This window comes from Camellia sinensis, chromosome 4 (genome assembly GCF_055761805.1).
Source record: "Camellia sinensis isolate YWXY chromosome 4, ASM5576180v1, whole genome shotgun sequence".
NCBI lineage: Eukaryota > Viridiplantae > Streptophyta > Magnoliopsida > Ericales > Theaceae > Camellia > Camellia sinensis.
Genome location: NC_138964.1, coordinates 63941485 through 63950511, shown reverse-complemented (window position 1 = coordinate 63950511; position 9027 = coordinate 63941485). Strand labels below are relative to the sequence as shown.

At 33.3% G+C, this 9027-nt stretch overlaps 1 long non-coding RNA gene across 2 annotated transcripts; it reads left to right on the top strand.

The window, feature by feature from the left end:
• The first annotated feature begins 425 nt into the window (after positions 1–425).
• LOC145824686 (uncharacterized) lies at positions 426–8816 on the top strand. 2 transcript variants are annotated; one of them, XR_014366639.1, is made up of 3 exons: positions 426–883; positions 8021–8197; positions 8271–8816. It is a non-coding gene; the product is annotated as an uncharacterized LOC145824686 (long non-coding RNA). The 2 variants fall into 2 exon arrangements; XR_014366638.1 differs by having other exon boundaries at positions 8021–8760.
• The last annotated feature ends 211 nt before the right edge of the window (positions 8817–9027 follow it).

The window sequence follows — 9027 nt, the reverse complement described above, 5'->3', positions numbered from 1 at the left end:
AGTGACAACATTTTTAAAGTAGAAAAATTGTCAGTAAATCTAATTTGAGGGGTGCATTAAGTATTAGATCCAAGCTTTGGTCTTTGTTGTTTATAAAGACTCGTATGTTTGTTTCTCTTATGTAGTTAGAATTTGATTGGCAGCAGTAATACTAACTGGTGTGTATTTTAATTTTAATTTCTTTTAAATTACAGAGTACTGGTTTGTGTGCATTATTAGATATTTATTATTATTATTTTTTTTATATTTGATTTGTTTTGAATTGTAGAGTGTAGTCTATTAAATATATTTTTATAATTACATTTTTATCTTAAATTTAAATAGTGTTGCGATTACAATTATATTATAATCCTAACATTATTTACACCGTGCCTTCCGGCACGGGCATACGCTAGTATATATATATTATACAGAGGGTAAACCCTAACCTAAGACTCCCTTTCATTCTCCTGTCTTTATCTCTTCCGCCTCCTACGTCGTCACCTCTGGTGGCGCAACCGGCGACCACCACTGCCGCCGCCACCACCTCCTCTCTCACCGCCCTCTCTCTCTCCTCCTATTATCTTCACCGATCTTCACTGGTCGTCTACTTCGTCTTCTCCACTCTCGTCATCGGTTCCAAAACCCTAACCCTACATTCGATGTTCTCCAATTCCTCTACAAGCCATATGTTCAAATCCAGACCCTACACTCCTCTCAACTGTTTCAGAACCTTTATCTACAAAGGACTACCACCGGACTCGTCAAAATGGCGATCTCGAACGGGCTGATTACGATGAGAAGGATCAGGCGGCGGGCACATTAATGCCTCAGAAACGAAATTGGAGGATGGACGGTTCATTTTTGCCCTAATTTTCCTCTCCATTTTATGTGGTGCATTTAGGTGAGGAAAAAATTACCTCCGTGAACATTAATTTATTCATGTGCATTTTCAATTTTTAGAGAATCACTTTTGTTCGTGTTCATATTTAAGAAACATTAAAAAAAGAAGAAGAGATAGATAAATAAATAAAATAAAATTTTCATACATTTTCATCTATCATGTATATTTCTATCTTTGGAGAACCATTTGTGGCAGTATTTTTTACATTTAAATCATAAACATGTTAAATTAATTAATATACCCTCATTTGTTTGAAGTTTTAAGTTTAAGAAACATAAGTTTATATTAAATTTAAGAAACATAAGTTTATGTTCATTTAAGAAACATGTTTAAGAAACATAAGTTTTTACATTAAGTTTATATTAAACATATGTTCATATTAAAAAACATATGTTCATGTTTCTTAAACATAAGTTTATATTCAAAAACATAAGTTTATATTAAATTAATTAATATACCCTCATCTGGAACCATTTGTGGCAGTATTTTTTACATTTATATTGAATCATAAACATGTTTATTTATTTATCTATAAACTTATATGAACTTATGTTTATGAACATAAGTTAAATAAACATAAGTTTATAAACTTAAGTTTAATATAAACTTAAGTTTATGTTCATAAACATAACTTAACTTATTAAACATAAGTTAAACATAAGTTATTAAATATAAATAAACATAAGTTTAATAAACATAAGTTTATGTTAATAAACTTAAGTTTATGTTTATGTTTATATTAAACTTAAGTTTAAACATAAGTTTAATAAACTTATGTTTATGTTTATGTTTATCCTTCTCATCGTAACATAAGTTTATATTAAATATGTTTAATAAGTTTTTACATAAGTTAAATATTAAACTTATGTTTATTTATAAACTTATGTTTATGTTTATGTTTATCCTTCTCATCGTAACATAAGTTATAAACATAAGTTTACATAAGTTTATGTTAAATATTAAACTTATGTTTATTTATAAACTTATGTTTATGTTTATAAACTTAATAAACATAAGTTATGAACATAAGCATAAGTTATTAAATATTAAACTTAAATATTTAATATTTATTAAATATTAAACTTATGTTTATATTTAAATAACTTATTTAATAACTTAAGTTTATGTTTCTTAAACTTATGTTTAATATTTAACTTTTGAATATAAACTTAAGTTTATGTTTATTTATTTATTTATCTATAAACTTATGTTTTTTAATATTAAATATGTTTAATAAGTTTTTACATAAGTTTATATTAAACTTATGTTTCTTAAACTTATGTTCATAAATTTAAGAAACATGTTTTGAATATAAACTTATGTTTTTGAATATAAATGTTTATGTTCATTTGTGGCAGTATTTTTTACATTTAAATCATAAACATGTTAAATTAATTAATATACCCTCATTTCAATATAAATGTAACCATTTGTGACGAGATAAGGATGGCTGGGGAGTTGAGGTTTCCTTCTATTATTGTAGAAGTTGATTTGCAGGGTGTGGTGAATATGTTTAATGTGAATAGGGAAATGGACCAGAGTGTGGCTATTATTCTTGATGATATGATTCAGCCTTGGATTTTGTTGATGGATTGCAGGATCTACTTTGTTAGGAGTGCTTCCTCAGATCATCAGTGATACCCAATCAGCCTGTACAGGTGGAAGAAACATCCTGGATGGTGTGCTAATTGCAAATGAGGTGGTTGATGGCTGGAGGAAAACCAAAAAGAGAGGTCTGATTATTAAGATTGATTTCGAAAAGGCTTTTGACTCAGTTAATTGGTGCTTCTTATCATCCATGCTCTTCAATTTTGGGTTTGGTGCAAAATGGATTAGTTGGGTAAAAGAATGTGTTACTACAGCAAAACTCTCAGTGTTGGTTAATGGTTCACCAACTGAGGAATTTTGCCCTCAAAAAGGCCTAAGGCAAGGTGACCCCCTCTCCCCCTTTCTGTTTAATGTAGCAGTTGAGGGTCTTAATATTCTTATGTCAAGAGCACAGCAGTTGGGCTTGATTAAAGGAGTGACAATTGGTTCTAATGGGGTGCAGTTAACTCATTTACAATTTGCAGATGATTCCATATTATTCTATGAAGCTAAGGAGATGGAGGTGTGCAACATTAAGAGGGTCTTAAGGTGTTTTGAACTGATCTCAGGGCTGAAAATAAATTATCATAAGAGTCAGGTGTGCGGTATTAATGTTCCTGAAGAATCCCTGTCTAGTTTTGCCTCCAAGCTGCATTGTAAATCTAAGGCACTTCCTCTTAAGTATTTGGGTTTGCCTTTGGGGGCAAATCCAAATAAGAAGGCAACTTGGAAACCAGTTCTTGATAAAATCAAAATCAGATTAGCATGTTGGAAAAGGAAGCTGCTATCATTTTCAGGAAGGCTCACTCTTATAAAGTCTGTAACCTCTGCCTTGCCTACGTATTATCTATCTCTCTTTAAAATGCCAGTGGGAGTTGCAAGAGAATTTGAGAAGCTTCAAGCTGCTTTTCTCTGGGGTGGGACGGGGTCTAAGAAACCAATCTACCTGGTTAAATGGGATGATTTAGCAAAGAACATGAATCAAGGGGGCTTGGGCATCAGAAGAATAAGGCTCGTTAATGATTGCTTGTTACTAAAATGGTGGTGGAGATTTTCCAAAGAGAAAGATGCTTTGTGGAGACAAATCATTTGTAGCAAATATAAACTAGATGTCAAAAGCTGGTGCCCCTCTCCTATTTCAAACAATAGTTACTCTGGTGTGTGGAAAGGTATCATTTCCTTAGCAGAGAGGAGCGGTAATCTGATGTTGTTTTATCACAACAATTTTCTTGTTCAGGTAGGGGATGGGAAAAGAATTCTCTTCTGGAAGGATAGATGGTGCTCCAATAGTTGCTTGAAAGATGAATTCCCTACTCTTTACAGATTAGTGATGGAGAAGGATGTAACTTTACGTATAATGCACGATAGGAAGGTTGCAGTAGGGGATTGGAGCCTTCTTTTTAGAAGAAGGCTGTATGACTGGGAAGAGAAGGAAGTCAGTAGGCTCAAGGAGCTTTTGATATCTGGCTCAAACTGTTCTGATAATCTGGTGGACAAACCAGTCTGGTTGGCTGAAGGTTCTGGTATGTTTTCTGTCTCATCTGTCTATCGGAGTGAGGTTGTCTCCCTTGGCCCCATCCTTATTACTAGCAAGTTAGTTTGGAACCATCTCGCTCCTCCAAAAGTCCAATTTTTTTGCTGGTTAGCATGGAAAAACAGAGTAAAGACAGCAGACTTCCTCCAGAAAATTGGAGTCCTTCAAGCCTCTTCACCAGCTCTTTGTGCTTTCTGCAAAACTGAGGCTGAGTCTATCTGCCATGTGCTGCTGCACTGCCATTTTTCCTGGAGGGTTTGGTCTGCAATATTGAATTGGTGGGAGGTGCAAGGAGCCCTTCCCGGATCTGTGGAAGCTGTTCTTCACTGGTGGGAAGGTGTGAAGCTTAGCAAAAAAGAAAAATTGCTTTGGAAAGTCATTCCCTCAGCTGTGCTTTGGTCTCTATGGAAGCTGCGAAATGAGTGTATTTTTCAGGCTGCTAAACCTCACCTGGAGGACCTATGTGAGTTGGTTAAAATCAGAGTTGCACTGTGGTTGAACCAGAGTTTCAAGGCCTTCAACTTCACTGTCCAGGACTTCCTGTCCAATTTAAGACAAATCAGGTACTGTTTGGGGAGTAAATCTGTCCTTTGTGGCTAATTTAGATATCAGTTTCCTGGAGGGCTGCTGTTTTGGCCTGTTGTACATCAGCTTGAGCTTTTTCTCACCTCTGGGCTAGGTTTGGTCTTGTTTTGCATTTTTTTTTTCTCTGCTTTGTTCTTTTTTTTCTGTTTCGGTTTGGTTCCTCTCCAAACCCCTTTCCTCTCCTTTTTGATGTACTCTCATCTTGTATGGTTTGGTCATCAATAAAGGAAGGTTTCTTTGGCTACTTCAAAAAAAGGCCTATTTGGTGGCTAGATTTGGGGTTAATGGGGGTGGGGAAGTATTGTATTTGAGTTAATGGTTATTTATCAAAAAAAAAAAAAAAAATCTTACATTTGTTTTTCCAAAACAAAACCACCTTCAATCAAGTCCTCATCCCAAAACAAACCTTGGGAGGGATGAGGATCTCATAGAAATTCATATCATTTTTACATTTGTTTGATATGGTTAATGGGGACCTTTTGCTGTAAGTCGAGATGCATTTTTGGGAATCTTTTATCATCTAGCATTTGTTTTTCCAAAACAAAACCACCTTCAATCAAGTGGAAAGGTGCATTTTTTAAAACAATCCAAGAATAAATGTAAGATAAAAAGAATGTGTTGAAGTTGAACAATCTAAAAAGTGACATTGAAAAGCAACTTATTGTTTTGCATTTTCAATTTAATCATGCCATTTCTTTCTAATTGTTTTACATATTATGAAAGCCAAATCTGAACTTTTGCATTCATCTTAGGACATGGAATTTAACAGAGATTCTTTATCCCTTCCCTAAAGTAAGAATGTATCTTTCTGGATAATTTAAGCCTTTAACTTGTAAAAAATAGAAATAAATAAATAAAATAATCTTAAAATCAATAAATAAAATAATCTTAAATCACGAAGTATCTAACAATTATACTCAACCATTACATTGGATCACTCAGGTTTTTGGTTGGGGAAGCATCAAATCCCTAGTTACATCGAATCACAATAGGGAGTAGCTAGAAAGCACACACTAACCTAATCAGAATGCTTCTGGTTGTTAAAGATGCTAATTTTACATCTAACCTATTCTAAATCGATGCAAATTCTGTTAGGCAACACAGACTACTCTTGCAACAAAAGGTATATAATTCTTCCAAAAAACAAAAAAAAAACAAAAAAAGAAGATAAGATACGACCAATTTTTTCGTATATAATTCTTCAAACTAGGAAAGTGTTTCAAACACGATAAAACCTATCTCTGCAGTAGCCTGGCCTTCCATCAACAGCTTCAGCAGCAGCTGCTGCTAGATCATCATCAGACTTCACCTTCACCGGCAATCTTAGCAACTCATCTTTTCTATATATTTTTACATAGACATATCTGTCCTACAGTTGTTACCTGTTCAACTTTGATTTTTTCTTTTTTTAAACAGAAGTTACCATAGATGCTCTTAGCAAGTTGCGCTTGACTTTAAGACTTGTATATAGAGATTCCAATAATTGACTTGAAGCTTTAACTCCCTCTTAATCAACTACCAATTGTCTCTGCTTTATTGTGAGAATCATGGTAGCAATGATAACACACATACATGGATCTCTTTAATCTGCCCCTGTTTGGCCATTGAAAAAGCATTTGCCAAACGCCACTTAACATAGTACTTTATTATTTATTTTTTCCGTATTATTAATCTATTTTTAGCAAATTACAGCGGCATTTTGCAAAGTGGGTTTGCTATGTTCACACATAATGCTCTATCGGATTATACCCCAATTATCCATTATCCTGATGCCTCAAATTATTTTAACTACATCATGAGTTTCTCTAAACATGATAAGATGAGAGAATTGGTGACTGGGGATTTGATCTATGTTTTATCATTATAAGCTAGTTTACATCATCTTTGATTGAACCACCATAGAATTTGCATATGACCTTCCTCTGATGTTGATTTGTAAGAGCAATCCTTCACAACTTTTTTCTTTGAATTCAAATTTGTAGTTAAAAAAATAAATTTTAAAAAATTTTTTTCTTGAAACTTATGGTAAATTAAAAAATAATTTTTTTATGAAATTAAGAATGAATCAAATCATTAAATTTTAAGAATTATATTTTGTTCAAATTTAGTAAAATTTTAAAAACCATAAAGATTGGATGTGATTGAGATTTGTATAAGTATTTTATAAATTGGTGTTTCCCATTTTGCTGTTATGGATTTTCCATTCAAACTTGGAAGAAATAGAAAATTCCAAGTTGGTGGTATAGTGATGCAGGGCATTTTCATGTAATTGGATCAATTGTAATAATCATCAAAACCCACAAAAAAAGTCTTACTTCTCAGGTGATATTGAAGACAGTGAGTGTTTCTTCAAAAATTCGAACTTCCAAATCATTGTTTGCTTATGAAGATTATTTGCTTGTCTTTCACGGTGAGGTTGAAGATGGGCCACACATGCGAACTTCCAAATCATTGTTTGCATTCTTGCAGAAATAGGGTCAGCTATGGCTTAGAAACATCTTAACAGTTTTCTAACATGGATGCTTACAAATACACCTTCCTATATAAGTATGATGTCATTGACATTGAGAGTTTTTTTAATGATTATTGCGAAATAATATATTCCCAAAAATTCTATTGGTTTTTGTTAAAAAGAAAAAGTAAAGTTGCTTATGATCTTTATCATGTTGGATAGGATGAGGCTTGAAAGATTCCATAATTGTGGGGTTGTCCATTGTCTAGGGCTTAGAATTAGAAAAAAGTTGCAGAGATTATTTAGATGTAATCACTTTTTCTTTCATAATTGCTCCTGTTTTTGCATTTCTGTTCTGTCTGCTTTCTTTTAGTAGACACCGTCTTCTGTTAGATAATTTGTTCTCTTTGCTTCAATCGTAAGTTCTTTAAAGGATGCTCTCATTCCTCTTCCTTCTCCTTTACCTGTTCTAGTTTTAAAGAAATTTTGTATAGAGTGGATTTGTTGAGTATAATGTTCCCCTCTAATGGCTGGTCATATAGCTCAGATCAGAGTTGGCCTTTTGGGCTTTGCTATTCCAAATCTAATTCTTGTACCTATATCAAATTTTAACACTACTAACTGCACCATTGTGCTGCAGAATATCAGTGACTTTAGCATGGGGTACTCAGAATTTTTTCTTATAATTTTTTTCTTATTAATATAAAATAGCTCCTATGGGGTCCTCAGAATTTTTTCTTATAATTTTTTTCTTATTAATATAAAATAGCTACTATGGCTGGTCATATAGCTTTCCAAATACCATGAATTAGTTACCACTGACCAGAAAGTGAGCTTTCAACTAATTGACCGTCCATGTGGATCTACTCTGATCAGCTGTTCTCTCTCTATCTCTCTCTCTCTATTAATTTTTCCCTTGGAATTGAATGTACAAATAATTAGAAAACTGTTTCTTGTTTCTTCTGACTCTCTTTTCCAGGTTCACTAGCAAGAAACTCTATGAGGCTATGTCGCAGGAGTATTAACAACTCAAAGGGTTCTAATTGTTTCAGCAGATCTAGATATATTGGCTAGCAGTTCTACAAAATTTGATAAGGAACTTCCTTTAATATCCTTAGATGGAAAACTTATTGCATATTGGCTACTTTTCTAATAGGTACACTTTTTGTTATATGACATGATTAATAGTTATTAAAATTGTTTGGGTCCTTAACTTATGATTACTTTAGATCCCTTCTCTAGGTTGGACCTGCACTTCTATTTTCAACTGCCACTGCAATCAGCATGCTTGGGTGGGATGGAAAAGTGAGGACAATTCTTTCCATTAGTATGCCCAATGCAGGTATCATACATCGTTTCAGTTAGTTAAAATTTTTACTTTCATATTTGAGGTTCCTCAGCATCATGTTATTTTCTCTACTCTTGTTTGATCTATGTATCAACAATTGCAACTTTGTACTATACCACTGCTTTTCTGAGCCATCAAGATGAACTTCTGTACAATGCTGTTTGGTGCATTGAATGATCGATTGTTGCTCACAAACCTAACAAAGATAAATCTGAAACAGAAAAGGGGGTTTAGATAAAGAGCTGTCTTGTTGGGCTTCTCGAACCTCTTCTTATTGGATTTGCCACAATGTAACAGAGTTTTGAGCAGAAACTAGACTTTTCAGAATATTGTATCAAATAACATCCAGGTTTTACTTTCCCCTACTAGTAGGCATGTGTTTTGTCACATATACAACTCCTTTGGATATTCAACACTTGTTGGATTCTGTTATCCTTTTCATTTCTATTGTTTGGCTTATAAAGATTATTTAAAAAGCACTATCAATGTAGATTATTTCATTAAGAAGCATCCAGTAAACTAAAAGAAAATTGACATAGGAAAGACAGCTTAGAAGAGAATTCAAAATTGATGTGTTCACTTGGGTTTGTTTCTGGAAATTCTTCTGCCATTTCTGTCTGAAAGTAGTAGTCTTGCTG